Source organism: Rhinoderma darwinii, unplaced genomic scaffold (genome assembly GCF_050947455.1).
Source record: "Rhinoderma darwinii isolate aRhiDar2 unplaced genomic scaffold, aRhiDar2.hap1 Scaffold_93, whole genome shotgun sequence".
Taxonomy (NCBI): Eukaryota; Metazoa; Chordata; class Amphibia; order Anura; family Rhinodermatidae; genus Rhinoderma; species Rhinoderma darwinii.
In genome coordinates this window covers 516,245-528,875 of record NW_027464503.1, presented here as the reverse complement: position 1 = coordinate 528,875, position 12,631 = coordinate 516,245, and the positions used below count along the sequence as shown (strand labels likewise).

The following is a 12,631-nucleotide window of genomic DNA, read 5'->3' as shown; positions in this document are numbered from 1 at the left end:
AAAAATGGGACATGCCCTATATTTGGCCGGGTACCCGGCCACCCGGCTCCCATAGAAGTCTATGGGGCCGGGTAATACACGGCCATCACCGGAATGTGTCCCGAGTGATGGCCGGGTCAACCGTCACTCGCGCACTCTCTCCTCCTCACAGTGCAGAGTGCATGTGAGGAGGAGGAGTTGATGCCATTCGGACGAATGGCTACGCTGGTGATACTGTGTGGCAGGGTCGGGGTGTACAGCAGGTGGAAGGGAGCGCTGCGCTGGCTCCCTTCCCCTGCTTGTTACGGTTCCCGAGCCGTAAAAACACAGCCAGCGGTCAGGGTCGTTAAAACCCGAGCCATAGACTTTTTACGGCTCGGGTTTTAACTTGCTGCCCGCGCGATCGGGCAGCTGAATGACGGGTCTCCGGCTGTCCGTGACTGCCGGGGACCCTGAGGAGAGGATAGAAGCAGCTTTCACTGCTTCTGTCTTCTACGATGTCTTTTTACACAACGCTCAATGAACGCTGTGTATAGAAATAGAGACAGCAGCGGTGCTGTCTCTATTCCTCCCGGTGATCATGTGACTGGTCACATGATCGCCGGGTGCCGTTAGTGACAGACTGCTGCTGGGTCTTACTAGACCTAGCACAATCCTATTAGTGACAATCGTCACTGTGAGAGGGCTGATTTCCCCTGTAACTGGGGCTGCTGTGCAACTCCAGTTACAGTGGAAAAGATGGTGTAAAAGAAAGAAAAAAAATATTAAAAGTTCCAAAAAGGTCTTTTTTGACCTTTGAGGGACAGAACCTAATAATAAAAAAATAAGTAAAGTGCAAAAAATTAATCCGATTAAAAAACAGTCAGGGAAAAAAACGGGTGCAAATCGGGTCCAAATCGGCCGGTAAAAACAGCAACACGGCCCGGAACGGAATCGGAACGGATGCAAACCGGCCAGGAAAATCGGCCAAAAACGGCCGATTTTCCCGGCCGACACTCGGACCCTGTCGTGTGAATGAGGCCTAAGGCGGGATTCACACGACCGGGTCGCGCCCGAGCCCGAGTGCCGGCCGGTAAAATCGGCCATTCTGCCCGGCCGGTTTGCATAAAGTTTTGCATCCGGGCCGTACAGATCTGGACAGTGACATCAGCGGCAACTCCTGAAGGGGAATCCCCATGTGTTCGGGGATTCCGCTTCAGGAGTTTCCCCTGATGTCACTGCCCAGATATGGACAGAGACATCAAGCGCTCTGTCCAGGAGCGGAATCCCCGAAAACACGGGGATTCCGCTCCTTCAAGGAGCTAAAGTGCGGCTAGCACATAGCAGAGCGGGGAGATACCTCCCTGCTCTGCGATAGTGGCGTCGCTGCAGTAGTAGCAGCCGCAGCAGCTGCTAGCGGCGCCATCGAAGGTGTTGCCGGGCCAGGGTGCTTTTAAAACAAGCAGGGGAAGGGAGCCAGCGCAGCGCTCCCTTCCACCTGCTGTACACCCCGGCCCTGCAACACAGTGTACAGCGATGCCATTCGTCAGAATGGCATCAACTCCTCCTCCTCACATGCACTCTGCGCTGTGAGGAGGAGGAGATAGAGCGCAAGCGCCGGAAAACCCGGCCATCACTCGGGACACATCCCGGTGATGGCCGGGTATTACCCGACCCCATAGACTTCTATGTGATTACGATTTTTATAAATATTATTCACTTGTATTAAATAGATTTCTACTACATGTAAACATAAAGGTTTTCTATATTTTCTTTGCTATCTTTTCTCTACCCCACATGGCCACTCTATGGTGATGCAGGTGGTGGCGCTATTTCACTGTTTACCTCCGGCAGCAGAAGGGCGAGGTGCAGCCCTGCCACACAACAACAATCCTGGTTCCACAGTAGAATTTTCTGTTTTTTTGGTGTAAACTTTTTGCATAGATTTTCATTGTAGGATCTGTAGAAAGTGGAGCTGCCAGGAGATCGGAGACTTGATGAGATGGACGCATGCAGCTCCCGTCAGGTACATACTGGTTAGGTGAGTCGTCCCACCTCATAATATCCATGAAAAATGGAACTAAATAGGTTTTGGACAAATATCAAACTATCACTGCCAGGCAAAAAACTTTAAAACAGAATTTTTAATAAATATTAACTGTAAAAAAAATAATCAAATACCAATTTAATTTTACTACAAAACACATAGCACCTCGATCAGTGGTACAAGCATCTTTGGGGTACTCCAGCGGGTAGAGTTCATAAAACAGGGTATAATACTAGTAATACCAGTTCAGTATCAGGGCATAATAAATGAGTAGTCCCACCTCCCCTTTCTCATCCATATTAGGCTCTGTTCACATCTGCGTTGGGGTCCCGTTCTGACGTTCCGTCGGAGGTTTCCGTTAGAACGGGACACTGAGCAGACACCGACGAAAACCAGGGGTTTCCGTTTCCATCACCATTGATTTCAATGGTGACGGAGCCGGTGCCCGTGGTTTCCGTTTGTCTCTTTTGTGCTCCGGACCCTTCGTTTTGCCGGAAGCAATAGCTTAGTCGACTACTGAAATCAATGGTGATGGAAACGGAAACCCCTGGTTTCCGTCGGTGTCAGTTTGTGTCTGCTCAGGGTCCTGTTCTGACGGAAACCTCTGACGGGAACGTCAGAACGGGACCCCAATGCAGATGTGAACAGAGCCTTAGGGCATGACCAGACGTGGCGGAATTGCTCTGCAATTCCGCTGCGGATAGTCTGCAGCGGAAATCCGCAGCGTACACGTTTCTCCATTGCTTTCCACAGCTTTTTAGTTGGGTTCGTTTACACGTTGCGGACAATTCTGCGGAGCATAGGCTGTGGTGCGGAATTTGGTGTCCGCAGCAAACACTGGCTGTTGCGGACGTGTAGCGGACTTGTTGCGGACTCATTGCGGAATTTCTCCATTGACTTCAATGGAGAGTGAAAATTCCGCAATGAAGTCCGCAGATGTTATGTGTGCTGCGGAGCGTACTGGTTTTACTAACATGATAGTTCTTCATTCTGGCTAAACCTATGTATCTCTAGATCTACAGCCAGACTGAGGAAGTCAATGGGGCTCCCGTAATTACGGGTGATTACGTGTGTGCACCCGTAATTACAGGAGCGTTAATAGGCGATGTCAGTAAATAGTCACTGTCCAGGGTACTGAAAGAGTTAAACGATTGGCAGTAACTGTTTCAGCACCCTGGACAGTGACATCCGATCACAATATACATCAGCCTGTAAAAAAAATAGAAGTTCATACTTACCCATAACTCCCTGCTTCTTCCTCCAGTCCGGCCTCCCGGGATTACGTTTCAGTCCAAGTGACGGCTGCAGCCAATCACAGGCCAATCACAGGCTGCAGCGGTCACATGAACTGCCGCGTCATACAGGGAGGTCGGGCTGGATGTCGAAAGAGGGACGCGTCACCAAGACAACGGCCGGGTAAGTATGAATTTATTTTTCTTTTACTAGGGAAAGGGCTGTCCCTTCTCTGTATCCTGCACTGATAGAGAGAAGGGAAGCCCTTTCCCCCTCAATACGCAACGGCCAGTCCGCATCAATTTAATGCCCATTTTAGGCAAAGCCGCGACAGAATCTGCAACGCAGATTATGTGCGGCATTGATGCGGACAGTGTATGCAGAACTCCGCCACGTCTGGTCATGCCCTTAGACTGTCACACAGAAACCTCTGCATGTTCTTTATATCCACAATTTCTAGTTATAATCCCTCCTCATCGGGCTGCAGCGGCCAAACCGCAGGAGAAGTGGGGGGTGTGAACATAATCTTAGGCAGCCTTGGCTGGAATTACAGCTGTGATTGGATAGAGTAGGTCACATGTGGACACGAAGTCCCTGTTTACACACCAAGTTTTTTGCAGGTGGAAAAATCTGCCTCAAAATTCCTTCTGCCGCTTTTTTTACGCATTTTTCGACCACAGCCATTGAGCACCGCAGGCAAAAATGCTGCGAAAACCATTTTCTTTGCCTCCCATTGATGGCAATGGGAGGTCAGAGACGGAAACGCTTGAAGAAAGGGCTTGACGCTGCTTTTTCCTGTGAGTGTTTTTTTCTCGTGGGAAAAACGCCTCTGCATCCCATTGAAATCAATAAGATTAGTTTTCGGACGTTTTTTGGTGCGGTTTTCGATGCGTTTTCCACTTAAAAAAACGCTCCAAAAAAACTCTGTGTGAACTAGGCCTAATATTTCTCCATATATTACATGTGGCTTTTGCAGCATATTTGGCTGTGCATCCTTTGCATTACAATCTACTGCAGATTGTTACTGCTGCAAGTTTATGCAGTTTTCTAGAACCCTATTCACATTCATACTTTATGTGTCAATTTGACCATGGAAATCTGCAATAAATATGTAACATGTGAACATAGACTTAGGGGCTACACGTGATGTTTCAGGCTACATTTACACACTGCAACCAGGTTACATCACACTTGTCTTCTCTCCCAGATTGTCCTGGAGACTTCCAAACTAGGGAAGATCTTACATGATGTAGCTGCATAAAGGAAGGCACTCTGCTGGGACTATTTGTGAGGGGGAACTCTGCTTGTAGTGGTTATTGGGGGCAGTCTGCTGGCACTAATTATTGGAGGCACTTTGCTGGCAATATGGTTTATTGAGGGGTCTCTGCTGGTAGTGTTGTTTATGAGGGGGCAGTATACTGGCACTGTTTAAGGGACAATACTCTGCTGGCACTGTATGGGGGCACTCTGCTTAGTCTAATGATGGGGTCGCTCGCTGATAACTGAGGCTTCTTAGCTGTCCTTATTGGTGGCGTTTACATAGGAAAGAAATTCTCAAACCACATCTCAAATCTCCCTGTAGTTGATTCTAAAAACAGACAAGTATGGCTCAGAAAAACGGCTGCAAACAAATAACCATTGATGTGAATGGAAATAAACAAAATGTTTTTCGCTTTCTGCGATTATTATTGACATGTTTTATAAGACATGTTACATCTCGTGTTATACACAGCAGGAGGCAACAGCACACGTCTTATCACACAGGAAGAGGAAATACATCAGAAAGGGAAACGGGAAGAGGAAGAGCAGCCATGTCATACAGGAAATACAGGGAAGTGACATCATCACAGGAGGTAACGTATATCCTGTGTGCGGGGACCCCAGAAATATGATGAGACTGACGTATCAGGGCTGATACATATTAATGTTATGTTAATGTTATGTCATTATATATCATTACGTGTGTGTTTAGGCTGTGCTTATATATGTTAGTAGGTCGGACCAGAAGGATCGCGTGTTCTGTATACAAGCTCCAGATAAGAAGAACATGGATCAGCACATCAACACCAGCGCTCCTGGGACTACGCTCCAACCACACAGCATTTCATCCGGAGGATCGACTGTTCCGTAGTCCAAAACGTCGCTTCTCGGGTTCTATTCCTACAATGGAGGAAAAAGTCAATTACATATTTTCAGTAATTATTGTTACAATATCTCCATTAAGGAAATCTCATGTATGGAATATTTTTTTGTATCACCTTAACTTCTGGTTACACCTGAAATGCCCTATAAGGGTATTTAGATATCATAGAGGGGGGTATCACGCTGGAGACCCTCTCTATGACCCAAATGGAAGCTCTGCGCCACCTCTGTCCAGAGGCTGTGTGTGGTATTGCAGCTTTTCTGTATTGAAATGTATAGGGCTAAGCTGTCCACACACCGCACATCACCTGTGGACAGGTGTGGCTCTGTTTTTGGAAGATATCAGCTCTATTTTTCTAATTATGTACAACCCCTTTAATGAAATAATCTCTTTAGAGGGTTTTCTCCATCTCAGACGTTTATGTGATATCCACCTATGCGCATGCACGCAGCTCTCTCCGTTCTGTACTATGGGAGTTACGCAAATAGTTCAACAGCGCTCAGCTGTTTCCGAAACTTCCATAGAACAGAATAGAGAGAGGGACGTGCGAGGCCTTTCCCAAGTCATTCTCCACCTGGAATCAGCAGCCATTAGATGGGACAGGGATCTGGGAACAAAGCAGGACAGGGTCAGGGAGAGACCTCCGTTTTCCACATAGGTGTGAGTCCCAGAGAAATAGTAAGATGGGAGTACCCCTTTAAATAAAACTTCTTAGTGATGATCCATTTTCTTAAGGTGTTTAATTAAATTATGGACAGTGAGGTCGAAGAACCGGCACCCAAAATATCTATAGTGGTGTGACATGCCTGTTACTAACGCTGTATACAAGCTCCCCCCGTATAACAGACAGGGCCCTCACTGAGACTTTGTAGGGGCTCCTAGAGACAAATATATATTGATGTACAGACATTTTCCCCTCCGTTATTGTGCAGCAAGACCTCCCCACATATAGCAGGCAGGACCCTCACTGACCCCCTGGACAGACACATAGGCCTGAATATATTTATATCTTTATATTTTCCATTATTCACCTGCCGGAAATGTTATTTTTAGAAATGGGGAGAAATACTTGGAATTGTGTTTTTTTAGTTTCTGATGTTATTTTTGTTACTTCTCAGGTATAAGGAGAAAAGTAACCGGCACATACAAGATGAGACGTGGATGAAGATGTGCGGAGGACTGTACCCCACCGGGAAAGAGCGGGCTGTCACTGGTATTACCATGGTGCAGATTTACTAAGGCCTCATGCACACGACCGTAGTGAGGTGCATTGACCGTGACTTACGGCTCGTACGTCCGCGGAGTGTCACCCACAGCCGCCCTCAAATCGCAGGCCGTGCATATGACCGCGTGCATTGTTTTCTATGAGCCTGTACCGCAAAACACGACCGTAATAAGACATGTCCGTTGTTTTTGCGGTCCAGGTTCCTGGGCAATGCATGGACCGTGGAAACCAAGGTCGTATGCATGGGCCCATTGAAATGAATGGGGTCGCAATTCACCTGCAGATTTGCGGGTGAATTGCGGCCGCAAAAATAAGTTAGTGTGCATGGGGCCTAAAACTATCTGAGTTTTACACAGTGTAAACTGATACAAGGAAGTCAGAAATTGCGCCAAATTTATCACAGTGGTGCACGATGTATGATAGATTTTGCTAGACATGTTAGACACTTTTCTCTTCCTTATACCACCTCTTGGTTGGCTTAGTTTAAGACACGCCCCTTTATTCTAGGCCACGCCCCTTGTCAAGCACGCCGCAAAATGTGTCTAAAACAATTAATAAATATGGCGCACAACATGTACGCCATAATTCTGGCTCAATTTGAATAGTAAATCTGTCCTACTATAAATGTAATATAAATTTGGGGTTAGTATTCAGGGCATATTCCCTATTTAAAGAATTGATAAGAGTCGGGAATCCTTCAGCTTAGTCCATTCTCTCTACTATCAGTCAGTACAGGGAGTAGTAGTACATATAAAACATTACATGGTCACCATGTCAGGTTTATTCTGCCTGCACTGACAGCACAAAGTCTTCATGGTGACTGCAGGACTGGAAGTCAAGGACCACCTCTATGATGTCCGCGGGACCTAATAGGGATATGGCGCTGTTTCCATTTATTTGTTGTTGTACTGTAATGAGAATATTATTTACATGCAGTATTTATTGCTAGGGGTATTTTTTTTTCTGAAAATTCTATAAAGAGCAAGTGGTGTAGGATTGGTTCAGACTGGTGACATCAAGAATCAAATGTGACCTCAAGAATTCGTCAATGAGCTGATAATCCTGGTGCCAATTCTGGCTGCAAGTAATATATAAAGGGGCACACCTACCTCAAGTACTGGCACAGTATAAGGTCATCAGGGTGACTGCAGGACTGGAATTAACGCTCTTTTATGAAAAGTGTGTTTTGCAATGTTCAGCACATGGCAGCTTTGTGTATATAGTAGTATATATACCCTACTGCACTGATTCTTCATACTATACCCTAATAGAGCATAGTTGACAATATTTGGAATTTCTTTCTAGGGACACTTCGGTTTCAGATGGATTGAGACAGGACTTGACAGTGCGTACCTTTGACAGAACGTGGTTCATTGGGCATGGCTTGTCATGGGGCAGGGTTAGTGAGAATACGCTTTGTGTACCAGATATTCCCTGTATTCTGTCCTCACTATAAAAACCTTGCAGTAGGGACAGTATAGAGGGAGGGTATCGCCTGCAGAAGTGATCTAAGTAAGTATGGCACGTGACCACTGTGGCCAGTGATTGACTAGTGCGATCATGTGCCGATACGGGACATCACTGGTCCAGCCTATGTAAACAGGCCGGCAGGGGATTGTGAACCGCCGGCACTGGAGCCGCAGAGAATTAGAAGGTGGGTATTTGCTAAATGGTGCAATTTTCAGTTTGAATTACAATTTTTATAAAGCCTGGAAAACCCCTTTAATACCAAACCCTAAAATGTATTCAGACCCCGGACAAATCCCCTTTATGTACTTTCCGCTCCTTCAGCAGCTCTGGGTCCCATTCGGCTCCGGACCCCACCTCTGCTGGTTGAGCCAGGAGCTGATAGTAATATTGGCCTTTACATATTGGAGTAATCCAATAGATAACAGCCAATTTTTTAAATAAAATCCTGCGATGTAGTTTGGGTGGGCACTGCGCCTTTGATTGCATGACAGATTTTTCTTGGAGTTCCCCTTTAAAAATTGGTAAGCGGCGGGTAACACAAATACTTCACACGGGGACAGTAAAGTAAAGCCCATTTTATTTTGACTGTGTTTCTGGACTGGACTGGTCCGGGACTAAACTTGACTGGTCCCTTCGTCAGGTTAAGATCAGATAAAGGGACAAGTCGTGCCAGAAACGTGTATTTAAATAAAATTCTACCATCGCTTGGCGCCCTATCTGTCCCCGTTTTGAAACCTTTGTGTTAACCGCATCTTAAAGTTGAGCAGATTTACTTGTGAATTTATTTAACTTAGTTGAACATAGAACGCACTATCTACCTACCTGGCAGACAAAGGGTCTTGGTGTGGGTCACGGGGAATATCTTCAAGAGAGCAACTCTTCACTAGGACATTTTATTTATTCTTGTTTCAGAACTGAAGGGAATGTACCGTACAACATCAGCAGGAGGAAGCCCTGGTGTCGAGAACGTCAGCCATGGAAAGGGATGTGCCAGATCAAGGTCTCTACGCTAAAGAGGCAGCAGATATGAACCACTAATGTCCATCTAAGAATGCCGGAATGTCATCTGTCCACACCTCCTCCTTCCCATCCCCCACTGTCCAGAAGGGGTTTTTAAGATCCATCCAATTAAAAGACAACTGTCCAGAAGTCTTTGAAAATGAAGCCTTGTCCATGATTCGCAGGGCTGCGGTGAAGTACAATGGTTTTGGGTGTTTAATGGCAAGTCTCTTCAGATGCCTGGCAATGGACTTCCTCCCCTCGTCCTGTTTGGTAGGGTCTCTGCACTCCCTTTCCTGTAGAACAGCTGCCTCTACAGATTCCCAAGGCCTTTTATATTTTTTTTCCTGTCTGGCTGATAGCAACACATGTCAATAAAAACATACCTCAATATATTTATTGTATTTCTAATAAAAATGGATAGACAAATACATAAAAAGAATTTGTTTTAATTCCAATGAACTATCATGAAATCTATATTATACCTGTGTAATCAATTGTGGACATTGTAACTGATTCATTGACGAATGAGTAGGCTGGGTAACCCGTGGAGTAACATCCAAACAAGAAAGACATCTTCCTGCTACAAAAACAGGTCATAATCAGGACGAACGTACACCACCATACAACAAAGTCCAGCAAAGAGATCCCCCAGCCTGAGACATACTGTACTCCGTGTCAGAAGAACAAGAATCTACAAAAAGAGAGACAACTGCATCCAGTCGATGTTCTTATCAACCAAGAGGTTCACAAGGTGAGAAGACTAGTTGACATTTTTTTTCAAGGTATTACTCTAGGGAGCGCTCCTGTTAACATCTTTTTCTCACACTGTATTTTCCTAAGGTACTGTATACATTTCACTCATTAATGCCGACCTTGCCAAGTGAGCACACAACAAAGTAAGCCTGCGCACCCAAATAGAGTACCAACCATCTACACATCATGCCAATAAAGGAGTTTTGCCTTTGCACAGGGTAGCACAATACAACTTCAATGCGGCAAATACCTAGCCTGAACGTCACATCTGCACCTTCCTCTTCTCTTTTGAAGATGTTAGTGTACAGAGTAGTAGGGGAATTGACCAGACATGATGTGCTGCCTCGTGGACTGTCCTATATTTCCAGAGCGAAGTCCAGATAAACATTGGATACAGCGCCCAGAAATGGTGCATTGTGCCCCGGTAAATATTTCCTTAAAAGGAATGTCCGAGAAATTAAACTGGTTGCATGGAATGTTTTGAAATGAAAAAACAGCCATTACTCTCCTGTTAAATCCCCTGCGCCCATGATCTGGTGGTCAACCCGATGTGTTGATTGAAGAGACTACCCTACGTGGATCGACACCCGCTACAAAATTCTCACCCAAAAAGTAAGATATGGAATAGGTTACCCCCTTCTATGGCAGATCGAATAGCCGTAATTAAAATGATAGTATTACCCCAGTTGTTGTATCCACTGATTAACAGTCCCATGTGGATAGAAAAGACATAGAAAGTTTAATGAGGGAGCTAATTTGGAGAGGAAGGAAACCCAGGATGAAGTTAAAATACTTGATGGATAGAGCAGAAGAGGGTGGACTGGCAGTACCTGACGAGAATATATTTTTTTGTCAGGACAGTGGAGAAATATTTTGAGTGGGAAACAATCTCCGTTTATACAAAATATTACTAAGTCTAGTAGGGGCCATCTTCAGAATATACTTCAGGTAATGGAGTCCGGGCAATTGAGAAATTGTAAGGAGTATCCAACAATATATATGATGCATGAAATTGGGGTTAAATTAAGATTATTTTTTTTATTTAATTGGAGCATTGAGTTTCACAACATTAATTGGCAAGTTTAATATATTAGAGGTTAATAAAATAACTGATTGGAGTGGATGGTCCAAATATGGACTCAGGTTGGTTAGACATTTTATTTTTTTTCTCTGTGGGAGCTGGAGGCCTTGGTACTGGAAGAAAATATAGATATAGTTGGTGTTGCTGAAACATGGCTGGACTCTTCACATGCCTGGGCTGTAAATCTACAGGATTTTACACTTTTTCGGAAAGACAGGATAAATAGGAAAGGCGGTGGTGTATGTCTGTATGTGAGAAGTGATATGAAGGTGAGTGTGAAAGAGACAATAGTGGGTGAATACTGTGAGGAGGTTGAAACCTTGTGGGTGGAACTAGAAAGGGAGGTAAACACTGAAAAAATTACTTTTGGTGTAATCTATAGACCCCCCAATATAACTGAGGAGATGGAAGGTCAGCTATATAAACAGATGGAGCGGGCTGCACAGGCGGGTACTGTAGTGATAATGGGAGATTTTAATTTCCGGGATATTAATTGGTGTCATGGTTCGGCTTCAACTGCAAAGGGGAGACATTTCCTCAACCTGTTGCAGGAAAATTTTATGGGCCAGTTTGTGGAAGACCCGACTAGAGGTGAAGCTCTGTTGGATCTGGTCATTTCTAATAATGCAGATCTTGTTGGGAATGTCAATGTTCGTGAAAACCTTGGTAACAGTGATCACAATATAGTTACATTTTACCTATACTGTAAAAAACAAACGCAGGCTAGGAGGGCAAAAACATTTAATTTTAAGAAAGCCAATTTCCCCAAGATGAGGGCTGCAATTCAGGATATAGACTGGGAAGAACTAATGTCAAATAATGGGACAAATGATAAATGGGAGATTTTCAAATCTACTTTGGGTAATTATAGTGCAAAATGTATTCCTATAGGTAACAAGTATAAACGACTAAAACTAAATCCCACATGGCTTACACCTTCTGTGTAAGGGGCAATACATGACAAAAAAAGGGCATTTAAAAAATACAAATCTGAGGGTACATCTGCAGCCTTTGTAAAATATAAAGAGCTTAATAAAATCTGTAAAAATGTAATAAAATTAGCAAAAATACAAAATGAAAGGCAGGTGGCCAAGGATAGTAAAACATAGTAAAAAATTCTTTAAGTATATAAATGCTAAAAAGCCAAGGTCTGAACATGTAGGACCCCTAGATAATGGTAATGGGGAGTTGGTCACAGGGGATCAAGAGAAGGCAGAGTTACTAAATGGGTTCTTTAGCTCTGTATATACAACAGAAGAAAGAGCAGCTGATGTAGCCGGTGCCAGTGCTGTTAATATATCAGTTGATATACTGAATTGGATGAATGTAGATATGGTCCAATCTAAATTAAACAAAATAAATGTGCACAAGGCCCCGGGACCAGATGGGATACACCCTAGAGTTCTTAAGGAGCTTAGTTCAGTTATTTCTGTCCCCCTTTTCATAATATTCAGAGAATCTCTAGTGACTGGAATAGTGCCAAGGGACTGGCGCAGGGCAAATGTGGTGCCTGTTTTCAAAAAGGGCTCTAGGTCTTCCCCTGGTAATTATAGACCAGTAAGCTTAACATCTATCGTGGGGATAATGTTTGAGGGGCTATTGAGGGACTATATAGAGGATTATGTGAAAAAAATAGTATTATAAGTGACAGCCAGCACGGTTTTACTAAGGACAGAAGTTGTCAAACTAACCTAATCTGTTTTTATGAGGTGAGCAGAA

General features: G+C 44.5%; 1 long non-coding RNA gene across 3 annotated transcripts; it reads left to right on the top strand.

Annotated features, from left to right (window-relative positions):
• Window positions 1-1,516: 1,516 nt before the first annotated feature.
• Window positions 1,517-9,495, top strand: LOC142732893 (uncharacterized). Of its 3 annotated transcripts, none has more exons than XR_012879729.1 (5): window positions 1,517-1,984; window positions 4,971-5,091; window positions 5,231-5,433; window positions 6,500-6,594; window positions 8,989-9,495. It is a non-coding gene; the product is annotated as an uncharacterized LOC142732893 (long non-coding RNA). The 3 variants fall into 3 exon arrangements; XR_012879728.1 differs by having other exon boundaries at window positions 1,517-1,999; XR_012879727.1 differs by lacking the exon at window positions 1,517-1,984 and having other exon boundaries at window positions 2,614-5,091.
• The last annotated feature ends 3,136 nt before the right edge of the window (window positions 9,496-12,631 follow it).